Raw genomic sequence first — 25,597 nt, forward strand, 5'->3', positions numbered from 1 at the left:
CCATCTGTTCAGTACTACACTTAAGCATGTATTTAAATGGGACTTAGACAGATGCTTACAGTTAGGCATGTGCTTGTGCTTTGTTGAAGAGGGAAAGTTTAGTAAGTGCTTTGCTGTTACAAAACAAAACAAACAGGCAGCAAAAATAAAACCACTAGCATTTTCTGTATTAGTGATCTCAAATCAGGGCTGGCTCCAGACCCCAGCACGCCAAGCGCGCGCTTGGGGCGGCATTTTGCCGGGAGGGCGGCAGGCGGCTCCGGCGGACTTCCCGCAGGCATGATTGCGGAGGGTCTGCTGGTCCCACAGCTCCGGTGGACCTCCCGCAGAAATGCCTGCGGAGGGTCTGCTGGTCCCGCGGCTCCATTGGAGCATCCGCAGGCACGTCTGAAAGAGGTCCCCCGGAGCCGCGGGACCGGCGACCGCCAGAGCGCACCCCGCCACCCTGCGTGGGGTGGCGGAATTCCTAGAGCCGCCCCTGTCTCAAATGCTAAGGTTAGGATTTTCTTTGGGATCTTGGAGTCTTAATTCCCTTAGGCAACTTTAAAAATTCTATCTTAAGAGTTTGCAATAGTTATTACAGGGCTTTGGGAAAACTGCTGTACAATACTCTATGGGGAGGGCACAGCTCCGGGCCCTGTGTAGCCCCTTAATCTCCCATGTGTGACTGCCGGTGGGGAAAAGCTAGCTGCCTCCAACAGCAGTATATAGATGATGTTTTCTGTGCAGACAATCCTTGTATTAAAAATTCCCATGATTCCTTCCTCTTGTGACTAATATCCACTCACCTATGCTAAACTTGGCTATGCCAGTAAATTTGTTACACTGAATATTCCTAGAGACATCGCTTTGAACAAAGATGGGTACTAACTAGCAAATACCACATGGTCAGGGCCATTTTGTTCACAAACCCGAGCTGAAGTTCCTATCACTGATTTTCAGGAGTACTGTGTGTAACCACACAACCAGCATATTTAATAAATCCTTTGGTTTGCTTTGTATTTTTAACGTTCCTTCCAAACAATTATTGTAACCACATAATGGTGTTCAATGGAAAATTAAAGCCCTTTTCTTAATATACCAAATATTCTGGACTTGGAATCCTCTCACAGCATGTAGAATTATACTGAGATATTCCAATAAACAGAATGGAATTGTGTCTGGCCAGCAGCAGCTCCTCAGTAAAACTGCCAAGAAAGGTCTTGGGGAGCATGCAAGGGATGGACAATCAATGGGTTCACTTTGACATAAGAACGGCTGTACCGGGTCAGACCAAAGGTCCATCTAGCCCAATATCTGTCTACCGACAGTGGCCAATGCCAAGTGCCCCAGAGGGAGTGAACCTAACAGGCAATGATCAAGTGATCACTCTCCTGCCATCCATCTCCATCCTCTGACAAACAGAGGCTAGAGACACCATTCCTTACCCATCCTGGCTAATAGCCATTTATGGACTTAACCACCATGAATTTATCCAGTTCTCTTTTAAACGCTGTTATAGTCAATCTTGACTTGGCTCTGCATTTCACTCATGCTCTGAAAACACCAGCCTTTTCATCAGCAAGCCACTATTTGGTTTTGCTTTATATTTGTTTTGTAACATGTTTGTTATGCTGCCCAGCAACCATAAAGCAGGGTAAACGTGTATGAAAGTAATAATACTGAACCCTCTTAATCCAGGGTTCATTTCCTCTTTCTGAATTCTCTCCAGCCCCAGTGTAATTTACTCCTTGCCAAATCTGGAGAGTATGGAAACTGACATTGTAGGGGTGTGTGTGTGTGTGTGTGCGCGCGCGCGTGCATGCGTGCGCGCACACACACACACACAATGGCTGTGATGGATCTGGCAGCTTTAAACAGTCACCAGTAAAAATATATAATGATCACAGAATGTGCTTCTGTGAGTGTCATTTGTTTCAGTGATAGTGAAACTCAATACTTTCCCTTCCCTTTATATAATTTTTTGGAGGACATGCAGTCTGGACATCAATAGACATCACGGGCTCTGTAAGAAAGAGAGGGAATTGTACACGAATGTTTTCATATTCTGTTACCAAAAAAATAGGTATGGAAACATCAGTTAACATGTAAAGAGGGATTTTTCTACAACTACAGGTTTTAGGCACTTTTGAAAATTTTAACCAAGTGACATACAAGTCTAAATACCATATTAAAAATGACTTGGGCATTTAGGAGCATACAACTTCTAAGTGTGTATCGAAAGTCAATGGGACTTAGGCTGTCAAGTTCCTAAATCATTTTTTAAATTTACCCCATTAACTTAATTTAAAAAAAAATGTAGCAACTCAGCTAATTCAATCAGAATCAGGATACACCTAGAATTATCAGCCTGGAAAAGACCATCTAGTTAGGTCATGCAGTATGTAGCAAGATCTTTCACTATATTAATTTTGCCAGGAGTTTTTCAGTTTCTTTACATCTATAACATTGGATATTCACCTCATTCCCCTGACGGCTAAAATGTGCCATGTCTAACTTCACCCCGTGCATTTTTCAGTTCCTTATGCCTCAGTTGATACCTTTCATACATAATGATAGTACTAATACTTTGAAAGGGGTGTATACAAGCACAAACTATGTGGCAGCCATTAAATTACTCAGCCTGATTTAGGAATAGTCCTCAACATGGCCTCCCATTTTTCACACTTCATTTTTTCAAGCTCAAATAATTGCGGGCATGGTTGGTTAAATGTCCAAATAACATCAAATTGCATCTACAATTATTTACATCAACAAAATTGCAGACCCCAAATTAGAGGCTGCTTTTAAACATCAGACAAGTAAGTCTCTCAGCAGAGAGGTTGGTATTTCTCAGACAAATTTTACAAACAGACGTTTGTGTGAACGGACTGAGATCAAAGGGCAGGTGAGTGGCAGAACTAGAAATGGAACCTGAGATGGCATCCAGTTCTCTAGTCTAACCACTCTACCCTTCCCCTATGGCTCTTTAATAACATTCAGTTATTTGTACATTGTTACATCCCTCAACTCGGACAAAATTTAATACTGAACTCTCAATCTTCAGTTTTATTGGGGCTCATGATTTTGAGATTATTGGAATATTTCTTTTCTCAGTGCTTTTTCTCTCTAATAAGCTCTGAGGCAATATCTAGTTTGGTCGAGGTGATCTTGCATTCTACTGAAGGTGAAAAAGTAGCATTCAATCTCTCTTGTGATTATAACCTGATACATGTTCTTTAATACAATGAAAAGTTGAGAGCAATGAAAGAGCTGTCTGCTAATGATGCTGACTAATACCATGGGACTCCCCTGAGATTCAGTCTGGAGTGCCAGTGACTCTTGTGTTCAGTCCTTTCTTTTGAGATGTAATAGGAAAGAATAATATCTTAGGGAAACATATAAAGAATAAAACCCACCTGCCTTCCTGCTACAGCATCAGCACCAGAAGAATCTGCAACTGCCTCATGCCAATTTTACTGGGATGGTCTATAAGGGCTAAAAATATTTTAGGATTCAAGCTTAGATAATGTCTTTGCACATATCCTGCAAAGATAAGCAACCTATAATGGTTCCAACAGAAGATGGAGCAATATTTTTCCATATATATTTTGAGCCAAGAAGGACACAATCTGTGGGCCTGAGTATCCTTTCACAAAGGTTTTCCATATATAACTTTGAAGTCCAGTTCAGCTAGTGCCTTGCACCTTCTGCTGTCGTTTGGATGGTGTGCAAAATAAATGTAAAATACTGCTAATTGTACAAAAGTTGTAGAGCAGCAGAAAATCACATTGATTGATTTCCATGGAGTTACTCATGATTTACACTGGCATAACTCTTGCTGCCAAATGGATGCCAGATTTTCACTATTTTTTTTTTCTTCTTTGGATGCTATTTAAAAAAGAAAAAAAAGCGAGTGGGTTTCATTGCAGTGAAGTCAATAGTCGCTCCTGAATTACACTGGCATAAGTGATGTTTATTATTTGGCCATATTTAACCTTCCTTCATATTTGCAGTATTCTCTTAATGTACAAGAATAACTACATTTAGTGAAAGGCTTATTTCATTTAAGAGTCGTAAACAAAACACATGGTATTTGCTGGGAGTGCGAATGAGCAAGGAGCACTTTATCTCCTGTGTAGTGAGAATGCCAAAACATTAGGCTATTTTGGGATGAGGTAGCAGAAAGAATTAATATGATCTTTAACAGAAATCTACCCAGGGATCTGATATTTATTCTAGGGAATGAGGAAAAGGTATTTGTTGTGTGTGTGTGTTTAAAGTTGTCATACCCTTCTAAACCATTCATATTAAAGGCTGCTTTAATAGTCACAAGATGGATGAAAATTGGATATAATCTTCTTCACTAAATAACCAACTGGTGCAGGGTGCCTAAGTGAGTTAGTGAATCTCTCTCCCGAGAGAGTTGCATTTAAATTAGTGGATAGATGTGATACTTTTTTGGAACATCTGTTCCTGCTTTCTAGACTGTGGTGATTGTGGTGGTGATAATATCAAGTGTAACTATCTCTTATTTTCCTTTCACCCACATTTTCCAAAATCTTGGCTATCGATATTACTTAGAATTGTTAATTCGTCTCCTTGCTTCTTTTCTTTATAGCCTCTCTTTTTTAGACATAATTAGGCTTTTGCTTATGCAAATATTTTGTAAGCAGCTGTGTCAGTCGTTACAATACGCTCAAGACTGTGTTGTGAAGTAGTTTTAACATTCATTAAACTCCTAGATCACGCACAAAAGCAAAAGAGGTATAAAAGGCAATTAAAAACTAACCCACAGCCATGTCTTGCTAAACGCTACATATGATAAGAGCCCTTCAGTGACTGCTATGCAGCTTTTTTTTTTTTTTTTGCTGAATCACTGCCAACGAAAAATGTATTGCTTTTACTGCTACTTGTCATTTTGTGTTTCTGGAAGTTGGTTGAGTCAGGGCAGATATTTCAGATTCTCTAATAGCACAAAAAAGTGTCTGTCTATTCTCCATGTAATGTCTACTAAAATTATTAATACTATATCTGTGCAACACTATATATATTTATACATAAGTACATATATTCTTGATTGTACACACAAATATATTCAAATTGCCCATTCCAAGATGCAACACTGTACGTGAAAGCAGCAGAGAGTCCTATGGCACCTTATAGACTAATAGACGTATTGGAGCATGAGCTTTTGTGAGTGAATACCCACTTCATTGGATCCACTGTATGTGGATAGTGCATTGGGCTGGGACTCGGGAGCCTTGGGTTTTATTCCTGGATCTGTCTTGGGCCTTCTGGATGAGCTTGGGCAAGTTACTTCATTGGTCTGTGCCTCAGTTTCCCCATCTTTAAAATGGGGATAATGATACTGACCTCCTTTGTAAAACACTTTGAGATTTACTGGTGATAAGAACTAGGTATTACTATCTTGACTCACCTTCATAATTTCATGTTATCTGTATTTTGCCACTTTACTGCTCTCCCGTTTCCAGATCATTTATGCACACCTTAAACAACACACAAACCTTGCGGCATCCCACTGTTAACTGGGGTTCCTAAATGCCATGATGATAAATAATAATGTTAACCTTTTGTCATGATGAAAATTGACCTTTTATTCCTACTCTTTGCCTTCTGCTTCGTAGCCATCTTTTAATCCATGACAGTAATTTGCCTTTCACACATTGACTACTTAGTGTCCTTAATAGCCTCTTGTGAGGCATTTGTTTACTGATTTTTATATTTAAAAGAACTCCAAAGGAGTATTTAAGATGTTATGTTTGGACACTCAATCACAATTGAGTTTTAAAAAGCCGTTTTGTTCTGTTTTTTTTCTCTTCCTTTTGCAATTTTTTAGTTGATACATCATATTAGGTTGATAGAGGTCACGTAATATACTGAAATGTGACTGTACCATCCATCTTGATACATCCCAACTCAATGTGTCAGCTGAATTAATATTTAAACATTGTTTCTTCAGGCTGGCATTGTTTCTTCAAATCGGGGTCTTATAAAGTCACCAAAAAGTGATAAAAGATTTAATAGTGGGAGCCAGCTTTCTGAAACATGCAATGAAAGGGAAACTATCAACATAAAACTCACATCCAAGATGTGATTTTTGGGTGCCCAAATTTAGACACCTTAAAGTGTCTGATTTTCAGAGGGAAGCTGAAAATAAGACCCCTTTAAAAATGTCTCAAATTGGGCAGCCACAATCTTTAGTCATTCTTAAAATTTTTGGCCCATATATTTAAGAAGTAGGGGTGTGTGTATGTGTGTGTGTAAGTAAATACTCTTAGAAAACTTGTAGGCAGGGCCTAATGTTCTGGTTCCTCTGCGTGAGCACAGTGCTTTGGGGGTTCATAACACTGTCAGGGAGTGTTTAAGAGATGGGTTTGAACAGAAATCCTGGACCTAAACAGTTCTGAAACAGGATGGGGATGGGCTTTGAAATTCAAACTCCAGTCTGGATCTGAGTTTTGCAACACCCCCAATCTTTATAAGTGAGTCCAGCCACAACCCCAGATCTGAACACCTGCCAGATTTGGGGTGTATAAAACCTAGATCTCAGTCTGAATTTTGCCATTTGAGTCCAACCCTAGTTTGAATTTGAAGTTTTTATTATTTAAAACAAAAAGAACAAAATAAATTTCTTTTCAGGTTTGGTAAATCCCTCTCTTCTCCACCCTGCCCCTAGCATGTAGGGCAAGATCTCGTGTGAAGTGACATAGCTAAATAGGCTTCAATGCTGATTTATGCTAGTGGAGTATTTGGTCCATCATTTCTAAAAGTTGGGCCCTTTTAAGGAAGCTAAGAAAGTATCTTTTTAAGGTCCTTTAGCTAGATCATCTATCCCCATGAGAGGGAACCATGGCAAAGAATCTTCACAAGAATCCTATTATGAAGTTCCTCCCACGTCATACCCTTCAGGAGTGGGGGAATTGGAGAGGGTGACTCATGGAGAAGTCTGCAGGTTCCACCTTTAATCCTGGCAGATCATGGGTGATTCACAGGAGACTAAGGCTATCCACATGGAGGCTCCGTGCCTGTGCAGGGACTCTTCTACCCCTCTCTGGCAGTGCAAACCCTAGGATTACCAAAGGGAAGTAATAAGGTAGCCCCAGGCTGCATTATCGGGGGGTGTGTGTGGGAGGGTGAGTGAAGTGCGTCTGATCCACTACTCCATCTCCCCTTCCCTTCCCATTTTCTCCACCACAATTCCAGCATGGGCCTATAGAGAGAGGCCTCTTCATGGTACTGAGTGGGAGGAAATGGTGCTGCAGACAGGGCATGCTGCCCCATGGTAAAGGGACATTTGCATATAGAGGGTCTCCTCCCCCTCAGCACCCCCTGAGCTCCATACATGGGAACAGGACAGCTAGGAAAGTGGCTGCCTCTGATTTTGAAACATTGTGTCGCTGTAAGGGTTAGTTTTCCTCCTTAGACATGTGTGTCTCAAGAATTAACATTGTTTTCCCAGTCAGGTAGCACATTAGCATTCTCTGACAGAGCAATCCTGGTAATTGTGGCCATGTGGTTCCCTCAGGAAATTGTTTTTTTTTAATCATAAAGCTTCTGAAGTGTTATGACTTGTAAGTTTATTTTTGAACCCCCCCCCCCCAATTTTTCCACCTGTGTCCCAAAAGTTGATATAAGAACTGAAGTATCATCTGGGTATACAGTTTCTTAAAGAGATATTTCCTGATATTACTCCAGAGTTCTAATTGTGGGTTGATTTAAAATCACCTTCCCTTGACTGGAATATCTTCTCAGAAGTGTTATGAAATGAAATTGTCCTTTTTTAGGTCTTCCCCCTCTTCAGTTTGGCAAAGATGGATTTTCTTTAGTGTTTACAGTGGAGTTAAATTCATGATGATGCTCTTCATTTTTAACTTTCTATTACTTGTATTCCAACATCACTGGTGGTCGCAGTCTATTATTATTATTTTAATTATTTGTATGATGGTAATGCCAAGGTTCTCCACTTGAGATAGGAGCCTCATTATGCTACACACTGTACACACATTTCCCATCCCGAAAGAGCTTACAGTAGAGATTGGCAAGACAGAGACAGGGCGGAGAAAAGAAGTGTTATCACTCCTCATCTTACAGATGGAGAAACTGAGACACAGAGAGATCAAGTTACTTGCCCAAGTGCTCTCACAATCTGTAGCAGAACTCCTGAATCCCAGTCCAGTTCCTGAACCACAAGACCATCGTTTATTATTATTTATTCATTTCTTATTTGTATTACCTTAGTGCCTAAGAGCCCTGGTCATGGACCAGGACCCAATTATGATAGGTTTTGTAGGAATAGAAATAAAAAGATGGTCCCTGCTGGAAAAAGCTTAAAATCTAATAGAGATCTATCTATACAATGTGAGGCAGAAGTGGGCATTTAGCATGTTGCTTCTCTCTTTGTGCTGCTCACTAGCAGTGGAGATTAACCTAGAGTTTTGAGCCAACAATCTCTGACTTGTTTTAGGGCTTTCACTAACTCTGTACTCTGAAATTTGCTTACCCCTCTGTGTCCCACAGTGCCCTACTCTGTGGATCTTCTAGGCATGTTGCAATGCCTACCTGTTTGTTCATAGAATCATAGAATATCAGGGTTGGAAGACACCTGAGGAGGTTATCTAGTCCAAACCCCTGCTCAAAGCAAGACCAACCCTAACTAAATCATCCCATTCAGGGCTTTGTTCAGGCTCTTTCTGAGAAGATGCATTGATTTGGGAATGTCTGTTTTCTTCACTTTGTATGGGAGGAATTCTTTGTGTCACTTTTTGTTTCTGTTAAACTTTCATTGGTAATATTCTGTGCTTTCTTTTAATGTGATGTGCCCATCACACAAATTGAAAAAATAAAATGTTACCTAAGTTCAGTTACATGGACACATGTAAATCACATCTAAAATGATTTTCATATAGATGTTCTCAAAATACTGGTTTCATGTATATATTTCAGACAAATATGGACCATGAGAAATATTTAATCTTTAATAAAATTCAGCCTAAAAATCGTTAAATTAAACCTTTCAGGGTTGACTACATCATTGATCAAACAAAAGCTACTCTGGCACAAACATCTCTTAATTGTCTAAATGTTATTTCAAAGAGCCACTGCTTAAATTATTCTATTCTCTCTTATGGGTACTGATTTGAGGCTCAAGTCTCTGTTGTGCTGAGTATTGTGACCTCGGTCCATTCAAGCACGTAAGTATGTGCTTAACTTTAAGCATGTGAGTTGTCCCATTGACTTAAATGGGACTGCTCACATACTTAGTGAAGTACATGCTTAAATGCTTTGCTGGATTGAGGCTACAGTGATCATCAGTGCCTTGAAGAGTTGAGTCCTTTGGGTGAATTTTCTGCACTTCAGGGTTGTCGGAATCTGAGCAGTGTTGCAAATGCATTTGTTTCCTTTATGCAGTGGTGTTGTCATTGATTTGGTCCCAGGATATTTTGTGAAAGAAGGTGGGTGAAGTAGTATCTTTTATTGTGCCAACTTCTGTTGGGGAGAGAGAGAGAGAGAGAGAGAGAGAAGTTTCAAACTACACTGAGCTCTTCTTCAGTGTCACAGCTCAATACAAGGTGGAACAGATTGTTTAGCATAAGTAGTTAATACATATTTCAAGGGACCATTCAAAATGAAGTGGCTGGTTAACACCCCTCCAGTTATAGGGGAGAAGGGAAGGCAGCTGGAGGAGGCGGTGTTAGTGGGTTGTAGATGGTTGTAGTAAGCCATAAGTCCATGATTTTTAGTGTCTAACAGTTACGAATTTAAGCTCCAACGCTCATCTTTTGAAAGTGTTGCAGTTTCCTTTGAGGATGAGGACTAATAGGTCAGATATAGAGTGATCGCTTTGTGATGATTTTGTTTCCTTTAGTTTTCATATAGCTTTTCTCCTTAAGCTGGGATTGTTGTAGACACACCATGTACTGGCCCTAGGAATGGAGGGACAAGAAATCAAGGGGACTACTTGCAAAGTAAGATCAAACTCATTGTGAGTAAGGGTAGCAGGATCTGGCCTGTAGAAACCACTTCTCCCCAAACATCCCAGTGCAACAGCTGAGACGTGACTGGTTGAGCATTTTTGTTATCAGTCCTCTCAGCATGACTTCTTCATTGGAGCATCAACCGCTATAGAACTCATTCCATCTTGCCTGGGTATAGAAAATACAATGCAAGGCATATCTTTCTGGTCAGGCATTGTCTTGATTCTTCTTGGCTTTTCTGATACTTAAGTTCTATATGTACAGCCTGTTTGTTTGTTTGTTTGTTTTGTTTTAACAGTTTATATGACAGCCAGATGTCATAGCTAGAGGTACCAAATAATGCCACCTCCTTGTGACCAGGCTCATAGTGACGACATACCTAATGCTGATTATTAAAAACATTATAATGCTCATTTGTAGTATCAATAAAATCACCATGTAAACAAGAACATCTGGGGCTATACTAATGAGGATTAAAAGAAGGGCTATAAACTCTCATGCTTCTTGGCGTAACCCAAACTCTAAATGATGGCTTTAAGAAAGAAGATTTCCTCTCAACAGATTACTACATAATTGCCCACTTGGAGATCTCTTGCAGCTTCATTTGAAGCATCTGGTATAAGCCAGTGTTGTAGATGGAATAATGGATTAGATGAATCTCTAGTCTGATCCAAGGTAGCGATTCCTATGTTCTCTTATGCAGCAGAGGCTTGGCTTTGGGGGGTGGGGTAGGGTGTGGGGGGAATCATGGCAAGTTGCCGGAGCAGCCCACGATGTCTGAAAATTTGGAAACTATTAATTGCATGGAAGAAGCAGATTTCTTGCTCAAGTAACAACTGTCTGTCTGCTGCACACGTGGAGGGTGAATGAACAATAATGAATTGCAGCAGGTTGCAATTTATTTTCTTATTTTTGGTAGTGAAATGGGCAAGTAGTTTTGAATTATCTGGGCTGCTTCTGCTCCTTGCAGTGGATAATTATGTTTTCTCAGGCTAGCTCTGGTTTATGTAAGGCTCTGTGCATCTGTATTTCACCTAGGGAAAAGAACTGATCACATCTTCACTAGCTGGGGGGGAGGGGTAAATAGGGGAAGAGGAGAGTCTCCCCATTTTTAGAGTGGAGCTGGCAGGTTGTCATTATTTCTGAGCTTCTCAGTTTTCTCTGCCTTGTGCTAGTGACACAATGTTCCAAGGTTAGAAAATGTCACATTCTTGGATGAACCATCCAATGAGCTTCTCATTTCTTATCAAGACCCTGGCTGATGCAAATATCAGCCTGAAGGTGAATCTTTCCCCTTCAGTATATAGGCCTACATTGATTCTACTGGCTAAAGAGTTGGCATGGCTGGCATGGGAAGAAGCTCCTGTTTCCCTGATCTCTGCATTAACTCTTCATTGCTATCCTTTTTTTAAAAAAATGTTTATAGATGGCATGACTGCCCAGATTAATCCTTATGATATTTAGTTTTTCAACCCAGGTGTGCACATGCCAACTGCAGTAGCAACGACATATGTTATTAAGTTGCTAAGATCCACTGGTGCTTTTTTGCATGGGGTTTTATCCTGGGTGTTCTGGCTAAATTATAATGCAGAAAATTACATTTTGTTTATCTACATTTTCCCTGCAGTTTCATTTGGAGAAATTATGCATTGTCACACCTTTTCCTTCACTGGTGCTGTTGTTTACTGTTTCTAGTGCACAGTATCGTCTAAGTACCATCCTCCCAACAGAAGCTGTGGTTCAGTAGTAGATAAAGTTATATACATAGGAAAGCCCACTATTCAAATCCCGGCTTTTGGGTGCTAGGGATCCTAATCAGTAGTTGGGAAGTATTTCAGGTAAAAATCCATTACCAGAAGCTACTTAGTAGAGCATAGTGAAAAAATTTGACAATTTTTTTCATTAAAAACAGGGTTTAATTGAAAATGAAATGTTTCTTGACTAAACTTAACCTTTTAACTTTTTTAATATTCAAAAATTAAATGAAATGAAAATATTGGGGGAGGGAATGTTTTTCCCCAATATTTTTGAAACTGTCCATTTCAAAATTATTGTAAAAAGTTCCACCTTCTCTGCATTTAGAAACAAAAAATAAATCTTTCCATTCCTTTCCTTCCACCTCACTTTTTTCCACTGGAAAAATAAGAAAAGAACAAGATGAAAATCAGAATAATCACTTATTTACTTTTTTCTTCATCAGGAAAATATGAAAAAAGAGAGAGAATGTTCCAGTGATTTCTTGTGGTAAAACTAAGAACTTTTTGGGGTACAGAAAACGATTGGACATTTATATGGATACCAAGAACATCTGGAGGTATAACACTAAGGATTAAATAAATAACCAAGAGTTTTGGAAGGGCTATAAACCCTTTTGCTACAGGGCATAAACTAACCTCTAACTAGGAAGAAACTTTCCTTGTAGGTAGATTATTCTGTAACTGACTGGTACAGGATTTTTTGAACCTTTGTCTATTGCAGCTGGCACTGGTCACTGTTGGAAACAGGATACTGCTGCTTTGACTTGCCCTGGCAATTCCGAAGTTTCTACATGGTGGTCTGACTACTCCAGTGTCCTAACTTGAAAGTGTGTTTCCCCATAAATTTACTGCATCCTGTAATTCTTTCAGTGCACAAGGGATAATTATCAAAAGACTCCCCCCTCCCCCCTCCTCTCTACAATTCTTACTCATTCTTCCTTGAGATATAGCTGCTCCCGTTCCTAGGAGACACAAAGCCATATTCTAAATCTCTGAACAGAATGGATTAGCAGAGCAGAATCAATGCCCTCCGAGCTGAAATGCACTGAAAGTCTGGATTTAGATAAACAATGATTCCCCCCCACCCTTTGGAATTGGATATATAGATAATCGATGCCCTAGTCTGTCTCTTCATCTGGTTCTGTTAATGCTTCTTGATTGGGAAATGTGGGGTAAGAGGAAGTGATTTGGAAGTTGAAGGAAGGAGGAAAATGGGGAATGAGTGAAAAACTCTCTTGAGTAGAGGCTTGCGTTGTGATTAGAAAAATAGGCAGGACATGTATTTTTCACACACAAACAGTAGCATCTTGTTGCTAATTAAGCCTATTGTCAAATCTCAGCTGGTGCTAGAACAGCATCAGACTTGCCCATCAACAGAAAGTAGACACAAAGAGCTCTCTGTAGCATTTTTTGGTTCCTCAAAGCAGTAGTGAAATTGTTCATAACATACTACTTATGATCAGTTAATGATGCTATTGATTTGTGTTTTATAGTGATTTTATTTTTGCATTGTATAAAATTGTAGTTCATTATCTGATCAAAGGATTCAAATAAATGTTGTTTCTTGTATATACTGATGGACCCAGATTATTGAAACTGGGAGAGACAGTGTGGACTAGTAGACAGATTAGGCAACTGGGAATCAGGACTCCAGGCTTCTATTCTTGGCTCTATGTCTGTGCTCTATGCCTGTGACCTTGGGCATGTCACTTAAAGCTTGATTCCAGAAATCATGAGCACCCACAACTCTTGTTGACATTAATGGGAGTTATGTGTACATGGCACCAGTGTTCCCTCTAATTTTTCCCACACATGTGCGGAATGAATTTTATTATGTGTCATCACCTCCCTATGGGTGCACATAACAAAATTCATGTGGTGGGGGTGGGGGTGAGGGGTTTGGAGTGTGGGAGGGGGCTCAGGGCTGGGGCAGAGAGTTGGGGTGAGGACTTCAGCTGGGGGGTGCGGGCTCTGGGGTGGTGCCAGGGATGAGAGGTTTGGGTGCAGGCTGCCCCGGGGCTACCGTGGAGAGAGAGGACTCCTCCAGCTCTCTCTTCCCACAGCAGCACCGGGGTGGGGGCCGCAGGATAGACACCCCTCCCCCAGCAGGTCTGGGGCTTGGTTGGGTTCTCTGAGTGCCTGCAAGGCGCTTAATGGGCTGTTGCGTGGCCGCATGGCTTACAAGGAACTTAGCATGGCACCTCTCAAAATCAAGCGTATATCTTCCTTATGCCTCACTTTCCCCATCTGTAAAATGGAAAATATTTCATATTTCTTTGGGTGGTAGGTTACAAGACTTGTAAAATTTTGTAGAATCTTTGACTATCAGATACTAAATTCATGCACTATTAGTATGAGACACACATTCATAAGGATAGGATCCAAAAAGCAACAGTCTTATCATTTTAATGCATTCATAAGTGTAGTCCTGGCACCTTATACAAAAATGTTACAGAACCTTACAATAATAGAATAGAATACTAGGAAGGACAGATGGTTACGGCATTTGGACTAGGACTTGGGAGATCTGGTTCATTTTTCCATAGACCAATAGCGTGAACTTGGGCAAGTCATTTACTCTGTGTGACTTATTTCTAATTTTGCAAAATTTAGAATAATAATCCTTCCTCTCTCCCATCTTGACTATTTAGAAATGTAGCTGCTTTGGGGAGAGGACACTCTCGTCTATGTATCTGTACAGCACTGTGGGACCCTGATTTCATTGAGCTTCTAGGTGCTTCAGTAATCAGTCTTGTTGAGCCCAAACATTCAGAAACTATGAGCCAAATCTCTCTCTCCAAAATATTGACTTAGTAATCATGAAACCACAAGATTCACAAATAATAATCATAATAAATGTTGGGTGAAAACAGCACTGGGTAGGTCTACACTGCCAAAAAAAAAAAGGGGGGGCTGTTTTTAACTCACATTAGCTGACTCAGGTGAAATACAATGAAGACACACCACCTTGTCTTTTAACTCAGGTTAGAAGCTTGAGTTCAAGCTTATAGTGCATCCTGGTAGTTGAACTTGAGCTGGTAACTCAAGTAAAAAGCAGAGTTGCTGTGTCTTCACTACTGTCTTCATCCCAGTTAGCTACTCTGAGTTAAGATAAGAACACACCTTTTCTTGCAGTGAAAGCATACACAGGTTGAAAAAGCTACTGGGGGGAAGCTGTTCTAAATTTGATTTTAACAAATAGGGAGGAACTTGTAGAGAATTTGAAAGTGGAAGGCAGCTTGGGTGAATGTGATCATGAAATCATAGAGTTTGCAATTCTAAGGAAGGGTAGAAGGGAGTACAGCAAAATAGAGACAATGGATTTCAGGAAGGTGGATTTTGGCAAGCTCAGAGAGCTGATAGGTAAAGTCCCATGGGAATCAAGACTGAGGGGAAAAACAACTGAGGAGAGTTGGCAGTATTTCAAAGGAACACTATTAAGGGCCCAAAAGCAAGCTATTCTCTGGGTAGGAAAGATAGAAAATGTGGCAAAAGACCAGCTTGGCTTAACCACGAGATCTTGCATGAGCTAAAAAATAAAAAGGAGTCCTATAACAATAGGAATAGCCAGCATGGATTTGTAAAGAACAAATCATGTCAAACCAATCTGATAGCTTTCTTTGATAGGATAACGAGTCTCGTGGATAAGGGAGAAGCGGTGGATGTGGTATACCTAGACTTTAGTAAGGCATTTGATACGGTCTCGCATGATATTCTTATCGATAAACTAGGCAAATACAACTTAGATGGGGCTACTATAAGGTGGGTGCATAACTGGCTGGATAACCATACTCAGAGAGTAGTTATTAATGGTTCCCAATCTTGCTGGAAAGGTATAACAAATGGGGTTCCGCAGGGGTCTGTTTTGGGACCGGCTCTGTTCAATATCTTCATCAACTTAGATATTGGCATACAAAGTATGCTTATTAAGTTTGCAGATGATACCAAACTGGGAGAGATTGCAACTGCTTTGGAGGACAGGGTCATAATTCTAAATGATCTGGACAAATTGGAGAAATGGTCTGAGGTAAACAGGATGAAGTTTAATAAAGACAAATGCAAAGTGTTCCACTCAGGAAGGAACAGTCAATTTCACACATACAGAATGGGAAGAGATTGTCTAGGAAGGAGTACGGCAGAAAGGGATCTAGGGGTTATAGTGGACCACAAGCTAAATATGAGTCAACAGTGTGATGCTGTTGCAAAAAAAGCAAACATGATTCTGGGATGCATTAACAGGTGTGTTGTGAGCAAGACACGATAAATCATTCTTCTGCTCTACTCTGCACTGGTTAGGCCTCAACTGGAGTATTGTGTCCAGTTCTGGGCACCGCATTTCAAGAAAGATGTGGAGAAATTGGAGAGGGTCCAGAGAAGAGCAACAAGAATGATTAAAGGTCTAGAGAACCTGACCTATGAAGGAAGGCTGAAAGAATTGGGTTTGTTTAGTTTGGAAAAGAGAAGACTGAGAGGGGACATGATAGCAGTTTTCAGGTATCTAAAAGGGTGTCATAAGGAAAAGGGAGAAAACTTGTTCACCTTAGCCTCTAAGGATAGAACAAGAAGCAATGGGCTTAAACTGCAGCAAGGGAGGTTTAGGTTGGACATTAGGAAAAAGTTCCTAACTGGCAGGGTGGTTAAACACTGGAATAAACTGCCTATGGAGGTTGTGGAATCTCCATCTCTGGAGTTATTTAAGAGTAGGTTAGATAAATGGCTATCAGGTATGATCTAGACAGTATTTGGTCCTGCCATGAGGGCAGGGGACTGGACTCAATGACCTCTCGAGGCCCCTTCCAGCCCTACAATCTATGAATGTATGAATAAGAGTGTGAAGCAGTCCCTGCCCCAAAGATCTAAATAAACAAGTCAGACAAGTGGTAGGCCTGAGAGTAGGTGGAGATACAACATACAAGTAAAGAACAATAGGATGGCTTGCAATTGCAACATTAGTGCCTTGGAGGTGGTGGTGGTTTGGTGTTTCTGGCTTGCTTATTTATTTTTATTTGGGGGGTGTCAATGGGATTGGAGTGGGCATTAGATGAACAGAAAGAAAGAGAGATGAGACATGATGGCAAAGATGGAGGATGAATGGATTGAGGCTGAGGTTGAAATGGCTGTGTGGGAGGATACAGCCAGTCAACACAGGGGAGACCTGTCCAGAATACAAACAGGGCAGAGAAGCTGATGATGACATCAGTGCCAGAGATCCCCTGTTGCAGCTGCTTCCATTTTTTTTGTTGCAGGTTGTCTCTCCGATTGGTTCCTCCCAGCAGTTTCTCTCTTCTCAAAACCCACGTGGCTGGGGGGGAAATGGGAGGGCCACATTAGCCCGGAGGCCCCCAGAAGTGGGGTGTCTCCCTTGCACAGTTCTTGTTCTAGTGTGGGGGTACCATGGAAAGGGGTTACCCCAGCTGGGTTTCTTCCCTCTCTCCCTGATCTCTGATGTGGTAGTTTCTGTGTTATCCTCCCAAGTGCTATCTCACTGCAGTGGTACTTCAATGTTTTGGGACTAATACTGTTGGATCATCAGGATGCTGCTGTGGTTTTTGTAGGCAGTAACCATAAATCCAAGAGGTGAAGCTTGGGTCTGGCATCTAGTGCATAAGGACCAGAGGTTTGGATCCAGCATTCCAGGCCAGGCCCACAGCTAGTGAGCAAGTAAATGACTGTAGGTTCCTGACCTCCTTCCCAACACTTACCATCTATAGTTCTGTCCTTGCCATCCCTACTTGGGGAAGTCACTTGCAGAGCTGTTGCCAAGAAGCTTGTGGGTGGAAGCTTTAGTTCCTGTCAGGGGCGGCTCTAGGAATCCCGCTGCCCCAAGCAGGGTGGCGCGCCGCAGGGCACGCTCTGGCGATCGCCGGTCCCGCGGCTCCGGGGGACCTCTTGCAGACATGCCTGCGGAGGTTCTGCTGGTCTCGCGGCTCCGGTGGAGCATCCGCTGGCATGCCTGCAGGAGGTCCACCTGAGCGCGGAACCAGCGAACCCTCCGCAGTCATGCCTGCGGGAGGTCCGCCGGAGCCGGCTGCCGCCCTGCCGGCAAAATGCCGCCCCAAGCGCGCGCTTGGCGCGCTGGGGTCTGGAGCCGGCCCTGGTTCCTGTGAATTTGATTATGCAAATTTCATTACTCTAGCCTCTTGCTGCCTCATCCATGAGGGATGGCAGATATTGCTGCAAGATAGTGCAAATATAATGTTCCAAGCCCATTAATCTGGAGGTGGTTCCCTTCCCCACAAACATGCACACAATGAAGAAACAGAGTGAAGGGCATCAGGGCAATAATGGAGGCTCCAGCAGAGATCTGGTAGACAGACAGAGATAGAGAAACTTGTTGCCAGTAGTTTTTAATGCCTAGTTCAGGTAATCGGAAACTTGGGAAGTAAGGATTCCCATTTTCCACATATGCATGGTAATTGCAAAGACAGCCTGCACTGTCTATTAAATCCAGTCTTTTTACAGGATGAATAGGACAATCCAATGGGTCACACAAGGTCCTGTGGCTTTTCTGCTCCCAGACATACAATGCACAAAGTTCTGTCATTTGAAGGCAACCTTGAAGTTCCACTCTTTTTTCCTATCTCCTTCCCCTCCCACCTTGCCACCGATAGGTGGAGCTGTTGCAAAGCAGATCAAGAGCGAGTTGATTATGAAGGGATGCACTCAGAGACGGCCACTGCAATGGCATCACTCTGGCTGTGATCAGAATTATGCACATGTTGGATAAAACTGACATATCTGTATTTGTTGTCTTGCAATAATACAGATAATATACAAATTACAGGAAGAAAAGGGTATTTCTAAGAAAACCAATCCCAATTCATTTGCATTTTACGCCTCCTACACCACTTTAATTTGTGCTGATTATCTTTCTTACCTGCTGCTAGCTACACTTTAATCCTCCTTTTTCTATACATCTTACATATAAATGTACATGTTTTACAGGTACTGTCAATGTTTTGCACCCATAGTTTGACCAGCCTTGATGATTTAAACCCTGCCACTGCTATTATTACTTATTATTCCCACAATTTTATTACTAGGAGACATGTGAATGGAGACAGAGTTTTGTGACAAGTACTGCTATTAGATTAGATATTTTATCTTTCTTGTTTGAGAGATTTCAGCAAGTAAGGACTGGCACCTAAATGACCATGGAAAAAGGAAAGCTAAGTACGGGGTGGCATGGTAGATGTAGCCTATCCAGTGATGTGAAGGTGTAGGCCTAGGGGGTAATTCAAGATCAGGAAGATGCAAAGGCGACCATTTCCCCTCTGTTTCAGTAGTTGTCCATCAATAACTGCCAGGTAAGATTTATAGGAACAGATCACTTTTCTGGAATTGAGTGGACAACCCAATTTGCCCTATGTTTCATTAGCCCTGTACCTGCTAGGAGCAAAAACCAGGCACTGATGCAGTAGCATTAACCTTTAGCAAAGAAACTATCTGAAATATACAAGGTTGCATCTGTTTCAGCTGCAGTAGCAGAAAGATCATGAAAATTTCCAGAGACACGAGACAGCTCCCTCTTTGTTTTTCTCCTTAGTCTGTAGCAGTTCCAGTTTGCTGAGGCTGCATGAAGAAAAATACCAGAATCCACCTCGAGAGGGCTGACATGTTACTCAGCTGAGGCAGAGAACTTAAAAGATGAAGTTAAGGAAGAGAAACTACTTTGTGCCAATTCCCTCCCCCTGGTTTTGTTTTGTGGCAGATCATTAAGCCTTAAAGGTAAGAGAGATTTGTTACCATGCTCTCTTTCTTTTGTCACTGAGAAATCAGTCCTAAAAATTAATGCCTGTATTTAGAAAGGCAAATCCAGCCACTCTGCCTGATAATGAGATGTGTGAAAATGTGCTCAGGAAACCATAATCTCCCTAGGAATTAATTGATGTTACAGTCAGTATCTCTCCCCATAACAAATTGCAGGAAAAAAACAAAACTTTCCACTACACAACAGGAGCCAGGAAGCTGTTCTCTACCTCACTTTCAGCACAAGCTGCCACTGCACACTGCAGGTGTGACCCCAGAGAGATAAGGGATTTCACTGGAGCATGGTTTTCATTCTGTCCTCCCCCTGTTATCTAACAGAGTTTGCTTTAATAACATTCCTTTTGTTCTGGCAGATAATCATGGGCTGGCCCAGATAACATCTCAAATTTGCTCTTTCCTGATAATAGGATCTTATCAGGAGTTCGCAGCATATAGCTTTTTAACAGGATATGGCTTTAATTAAATTGACAACATGGAACACTTGAGGTTAACGTCCCCAGTCTCACTTCTCTGTAGCATCAGGCTGGAAAGGGACAGGGTAATAAAATGTCTTTCATGTGGTACAAGAGAGAAAAGGTAAAGAGAAGTATTGTACTGATATAGTAATCATCTATGTTCTGGACTTTGTACATCTGAAACCTCTAAGGTGATCCGTCTTTGAAGGTCTATAATAATCATAGGGTATCTTATCGTTAACAGAGACTGACTTCATACCAGAGGATCCAAAACCTGTTACAAACTGAAATAGAAAACTGTTTGTTCTATAGTTATGCCTATTTATTTGGTCATTGGGCTTGAGGCAGGAATCACTGGTGAAATTCTCTGGCCTGTCTGATATAGGAGGTCAGACTAGATGATCACATTCATAGAGGTATAGAAATGTAGGACTGGAAGGGAGCTCGAGAGGTCTTCAAGTCCAGCCTCCTGTGTGAAGGCAGAACCAAGTAAATTTAGACCATCCCTGACAGGTGTTTGTCCAACCTGTTCTGAAAACCTCCAATGCTGGGATTCCACAATCTCCCCTGGAACCTTATTCCAGGACTTAATTGCCCGTATAGTTAGAACATTTCCCCTAATATCTAACCTAAATCTCCCCTTGCTATAGATTAACCCCATTAATATTTGTCTTACCCTGAGTGGACATGGAGAACAATTAAGCACAGTCCTTTCTGTAACAGTCCTTTAACATATTTGAAGACTGTGGGGTGTATTAACAGGAGTGTTGTATGTAAGACATGGGAGGTAATTGACCTGCTCTACTCTGCACTGGTGAGGCCTTAGCTGGACTACTGAGGCCAATTCTGGTGCCACCCTTTAGGAAAGATGTGGATAAACAGAAGATAGTCCAGAGGAGAGCAACAAAAATGAAAAAAAAAAAAAGGTTTAGAAAACCTGAGCTGTGAGGAAAGGTTACAAAAACTGGTCTTGAAGGGGGAAAAAAAATAAAGGACTGAGGGGACACCTCATAAGAATGTTATTAGGTGTGGTTTTTTTTATGCAACTGCATCACATTCTTGACTCATATTCAACTTATGACCCCCTATAACACTCAGATTCTTTTCAGCTTAATACCACCTAGCCGGTGTTTTCACATATTGTAGCTGTGCATTTGATTCTCCCTACCCCAGCCCCTGGTGAAGTACTTTGCACTTGTCTTTATTGTTGACTTCAGACCAACTCTCTAATACATCAAGCTCTTTTTGACTTATACTCCTGTCCTCCAAAGCGCTTGCAATCCCTCCCAGCGTGGTGTCATCCACAAATTTTGCTCTCTGCTCCATTATCCAAGTCCATTAATGAAAATACTGAGTAGTACAATGGTCCCTGCTAGACTTAAAACCTATGATTATTGTTTGATACCTGTAGATTGTACCCTTGGTGCAGGGACTGTGCCATCTTCTGTGTTTGTACAGCATAATGTGGGCCCTGCTCCTGATTGGGGCCTCTGTATGCTTCTGCAAAATATATGTAGAATAATTTTGTAGGAGCCTTCATTTTCAAGCAAGCACCTTTGTGCTTTGTCTCATGCTGCCTCCGATATGTGAGAGGTGTTCCCTGTAAATAGCCACAAAACCACCCCATTGTCCTCTTTCAAATCCGGCCTAAAAGCTCTCCCCAAAAAACTTGCCAGTGGTGAGACCACTACCAGTCATGCGGACTAATATCTCCTCTCATTGTTTCCTTGTGCTCCTGTCTATATCCACCCATTGTTGTTTGTTGTCTCATTCTTAGATTGTTGTTGTTATCTGGTGTATTACAGTGGCAGAGAGGAGCCCTAATCATTGACCAGAACCCCATTGTGCTAGGTGCTGTACAAACACAGAACAGAAAGGCAGCGCTATCCCCAAAAATCTTAGTCTAAATTGTAAGCTCCTCAGTTCAGAGAATGCCTTTTTATGTATATGTACAGCACCTAGCACATTTGGGAGCTCTGAATGCTAAGCACAATATGAATGAGCACAACTCTGCGCTGCTATGCTCCTGTGCTCCTCTCCGAGGAGGGTGAGTAGCTCTACAACAGGCTGATTGGAGTGCTGCTAATAGAAGGCGAAACACACATCCTTTTGTCCCATGCAGGATCGAGAGATTTATTTTAAATCCTGTTTCTTTCTAAATGGTCACCACGCAGATTTCGTGAATCAAACAAGGAGCCATGCCAGTGCAGAAGCTCTGATCCTCATGCTGCTCATACCTCACAGCTAGTGAAATTCAAGGCAGGAGTGCTGCACTCTGGCTCCTGCATGGCAAAGGGTCGCTAATCAATATCCAGAGCATGCAGAGCCCAGGCCTCACCTTCTGTTCCCAGCTGCCACCTCCAGAAGTCACAGTAGTTTCTGCTCCTGTTTACCTATTCAGTTTCATATTGACAACAAATCGTGTGCACGTGCTCTCTCTCTCTCTGAAAATGGTCATTAGAACTCCCTGCTGCACTGGTAGTTAGAGAACTTTCACTAAGATGCCAATGATGTTGATAGCTGGCGAAAGTTTCTGAGGCGGCAAATGCTTTGTTATTGGGGAGATTTTCCAGGCCTGAAATCCAATATTGTGTCTGATTGGATAAGGAGTGGGGGGCCAGGAAGAGCTAGTGTCTCTGCATTAATGTTTGGCCTGAATTTCAAAAGAGCTAAGTATCTGTGCTCTTTCTGACTTCTCTGGGATTCAAGGGTGTTCAGCACCTGTGAAAATCAGACCAACTGACTTGAGCCATGATTCACCAAGGTATTTAAGCATGTGCCTAACTTTAAGCACATCAGTGGAACTATTCATTTGCTTAACGTTGGATATGTGCTTAGTATCTTGTTGGATTAGAATTTTAATCTCTGAATTCCACAACGCAATCATGGCTGGTTACAGGATGTCCTAAATAATGATGGATGACAATAGGATAAAAAGGGAAGAGAAATCAGCTGACCGGAAGACAAAAAATTATGACTCGTCAGCCAGGCTGAAGTTGATGCTTCTGGATTCTCGAGCTCTCTGACAGCGAGTGCTTAGGAACAAGAATGCCAGTCAATTAACTCTGGTGCTTTTCTTGCCTTCTTTATTTTTCATATTCTCTCGACACACTTGAATTTCATTTTGAATTTTTTTTTGTTTTGTACCCTTCCCCAGCTTGAAACTGATTTAGAAACAAACAAACCCACAACACTGCTTTGTGTGGATTTTTGTTTGAATCTGTAGCTTTTGTTCCCCAACTCCATTTTATGCCTGGTAGGGTGTGCTGCTCCAAGGGTGTTTTTTTTTTTCCTTTTTATTTGATAGCTGTTCTGTAGAATTTTCCATGTCAAGATCAGGTCACTTGAAGTGCAAATTTCACCTTTTATAAAATCATTTTTTTCATTGTTGCCTCTCTTAATAACCCTCCCCAGCCCTTCTTATTTAACTGCATATGAAATACAAACTCCAGTGTCTCCTCATTAGAATACCTCTGCATCCTGATTCAGGGAGCTAGAAATTCAAGCATTGTAGAATTTTTGTTTAATTGTAAAAATTCTTTTGAAAGTGGCAGCATTGCTTCTAACTTGAGCACTGCCTATGGGTAATGCTAGTCTGTGGGATCATTTTCCTAGTTAAAAATACAGTATCAGGATTAGAAATGTGACATGTCTTTTTTATCTTAGTTCATTACAATTACCCTTTAAATAATCAGTAATTACCCTCCTCTAACCTTTAGTTCTATCTTAGGAGACAGCAATTATTCGATATTTTATCTTTAGTGTCGTGGAAAGTCAGAAAAGTCTGTGTTTTCTGCACACTGAAAGCAATTTGCTCTCAAAGGTTTTCTCATATGGCCTGAACCCCTTGTGACCTGGTCTGACTATTTGTACTTAGTTTTAACTGGTATATTTCCCTAGTCTACACCTCCTCCATTGCTGGAAAATCCTCTTTGCTGCAGGATCAATGAGTTGGCTGCTCCAGGAATTTGTGAGGTGGGGAGTATAATTCTAACACTGCTAGGTGAGGATTAGATAGGTGCAAACTCACAGTAGGCTGAAGGTGGATTTTATGCTGGTTAGAATGCACTCTTTTGTTCTGTTGTGCGCTCTTGTTTGTAAAGATAAAATTGTATTGTGAAATGAATGGGTGTTGTCTAATATCATTCTCATTATTATTTATATTGCAGTAGCACCTAGGGGCCCCAAACATAATTGGGGATCTCATTTTGCTAGGTGCTACACCATCACACAGTTCCAGCCCCATATAGCTCACAACTGAAATAGTCAAAGACAAAGAGCAAGAGGGGAAACAGGGTCCCCAGAAGGTAAAGTGAGTTGCCCAAGGTCACACATCAGGACAGTGGGATTTCTGACACCTTGAAGGGTAGGGGGAGTGCAGGCAGCAGGGGACTGAGGTGTTTGGGGTTTTTTTTTGTTTTTCCCTTTAGAGCAGGGGTAGGCAACCTATGGCACGTGTGCCAAAAGCGGCAGGCAAGCTGATTTTCAGTGGCACTCACACTGTCCAGGTCCTGGCCACCGGTCTGGGGGGCTCTGCATTTTAATTAATTTTAAATGAAGCTTCTTAAACATTTTAAAACCTTATTTACTTTACATACAACAATAGTTTAGTTATAGATTATAGACTTATAGAAAGAGACCTTCTAAGAACGTTAAAATGTATGACTGGCACGCGAAACCTTAAATTAGAGTGAATGAATGAAGACTCGGCACATCACTTCTGAAAGGTTGCTGACCCCTGGCCTAGGCCCTGTGGAGAGGTGATTTGCACCAAACAGAACATAATATATGTCCAAGCCTAAAAATACCTTTTCAAGCAAAGTATTTCCTCATTGGCTTACCTTCCGAGACTTGAGTTCATGAGTCTGCATTTCTCCTACTGAAGCAGATGTAATCATAAATCCCTAAGACATCTCTGAGACTAGAGGAAATTGTTCTGTTTTGGGTGTTGGTTGTAGGTCAAACACCAGCTTGCAAATTCAAGTATTGGCAGGTAAAGGAAAAAAGGAACTCCATTTTCAACTGCATTGGACATCACTTTCTTGTTTTTAAGAAATTATCATGTTTTCCTGTAGGCACTGAGTAAAATTTGATTCCACCTTTAATAGAAGGCCACTACAACTAAGCAACTGACTTAATGGTCCCTTGAGTGATTGTTTAAAACAGTCCATTGTATTTTAAGAACATAATTAATTTTTCAGCACAAAATAATAGACTGGCTTGTGTGTGTTTGTGTGCACAGCACTTCCCTCTGCAGGATACAGTCAGAACTACTCAGATGTCTGCCAGAAACTGTGTACTGCAAAGAGAGATTCCCCTTCAGTGGATCTGACTTCTACTCCACTGTGAAATTCCAGGAGGGAAATCCAATTGAAGTCAATGGACCTATGACCATTCATACCAGCTGAGGCTCTGACCCAGGTGGCGATGGGGTATAGCATGGTGTCTAGCATCGTATTCCTAGGCATCCACTTGTTTTTGGAAGAATTTGGAAGTAGAATGGCTTAATAGATGGGTCACTGGACTGGGGCAAGGGAGATCTGGGTATTAAGTGCCACAGACCTTGTGTGTGACCATGGACAAGGTATTTCCCCTCTCTGAGCCTCATTTTTCCCCTCCCCTTTGTCTGGCTTGCGTA

At 41.4% G+C, this 25,597-nt stretch overlaps 1 protein-coding gene across 3 annotated transcripts in view; it reads left to right on the top strand.

The window, feature by feature from the left end:
- Positions 1 to 25,597, top strand: part of UNC5D (unc-5 netrin receptor D) — a 428,876-nt gene that overhangs the window by 72,933 nt on the left and 330,346 nt on the right. For 2 of the 3 annotated variants that reach the window (XM_039525941.1, XM_039525940.1), the window contains exon 2: positions 19,281 to 19,462. The gene's annotated coding sequence lies outside the window, so the exon portion shown is untranslated. Of the gene's footprint in view, positions 1 to 12,177; positions 12,292 to 19,280; positions 19,463 to 25,597 lie in introns of those variants that run through there. The other variant, XM_039525939.1, reaches the window with a different exon arrangement.

Source organism: Mauremys reevesii, linkage group 2, assembly GCF_016161935.1.
Source record: "Mauremys reevesii isolate NIE-2019 linkage group 2, ASM1616193v1, whole genome shotgun sequence".
NCBI classification, from domain to species: Eukaryota; Metazoa; Chordata; order Testudines; family Geoemydidae; genus Mauremys; species Mauremys reevesii.